We start from the raw sequence: 1,226 nt of genomic DNA on the forward strand, positions 1-1,226 counted from the left end.
TTTTTTTAGATATTTTTTATAATGCTCTAAACCCAATCAATTTATTTCACCGCTTTTAGATAGCTTTTTTTGCTCCAATAATGTCTTCTTCTTTTGGTTAATCCAGAAAGGAGACAAAGTACCTTGAAGAAATGTATTGAGATTCTGTACTAATTCTAGAAAAGAATTTTCATCAATATTGCATTGAATTTAGGTACTCGAAAGTCACAACATCTCCAATTCTATTTATGTAAATTCAACATTTGACGACTGCAACAGATATCACGGCCAAGACGTGAAGCACTATAAAAGTAAGCAAAGAAATATTGTAGCAACTCCAAAATACCATTAATATTTTTTGCGGATTTTTGTAGCATCGTCGATTGAAAAAAAAATTTTAGCAGAGCGTGGTTTCGATCCACGGACCTCTGGGTTATGGGCCCAGCACGCTTCCACTGCGCCACTCTGCTCTTAATGTAAATTATGTCCGAGTCCTAACTATGTTAAATGAAATTTATTGAATAAACAAAACCATGTATAAAAAAGTGTCCTCTAGATATCAAGAAACAAATAACAGGATGTTCCGGAATTTTAAGTTAATATTTTAACGATGCCCTAAAAATAGATAGATTATAAAAGTGTGGTTAAAGACAATTGAGCGGAGCGAGTGTTTAATAACCAACCAACCAAATATCCGAAAACACATGATTGCTCCCAAACCTGTGCAGTAGTAAACCGGAAATGTCCGTACTTTAAATGTGTAATATCAGGGGTGATAGGAAAAGTCTAGGAAAAATTGGTCCCATTTTATTGTTGCCATTTTTTGTAATTTTAAAATATCTATCCCTTGTTATACAAATGGGACAAGGTCTAGAAGCAAACGACACTACGGTGATTTTCACAGTTCGGATTTAAAAATGTTAGTGAATCCTTCTCAATAAGTAATCGAACCAAAATTGAATAATTCTTACTGTAAAAAAAGTAGCGATAGATTTGATACATCAATCATCATCATACTTATCCTTTAATTTTTCACCTAGTCTCTTATATTTTTTAAGGAACGATAGTAACATGGGACACATTGCAAGTTGGGAGAGTTAGCACTTGGCCTGTCCATCTCTGTTGCTAAGGGGATCTATTGTAAAGAATCCTTTAATTGAAGGGCTTTACTGTATTTATCTCCCTCAAAACATTACATCATTACTTCTTGCTGTCGCTAGTTGCTTCTGGTGTACTAGGTATACTGA

The 1,226-nt window shown here is 34.0% G+C and overlaps 1 non-coding gene across 1 annotated transcript; it reads right to left on the minus strand.

Moving 5' to 3' along the window:
* Window positions 1-377: 377 nt before the first annotated feature.
* Trnam-cau (transfer RNA methionine (anticodon CAU)) lies at window positions 378-449 on the minus strand. The gene has a single exon. It is a non-coding gene; the product is annotated as a tRNA-Met (tRNA).
* Between the last annotated feature and the right edge of the window lie 777 nt (window positions 450-1,226).

This window comes from Cylas formicarius, unplaced genomic scaffold, assembly GCF_029955315.1.
Source record: "Cylas formicarius isolate icCylForm1 unplaced genomic scaffold, icCylForm1.1 PGA_scaffold_5__7_contigs__length_24384050, whole genome shotgun sequence".
Lineage (NCBI taxonomy): Eukaryota > Metazoa > Arthropoda > Insecta > Coleoptera > Brentidae > Cylas > Cylas formicarius.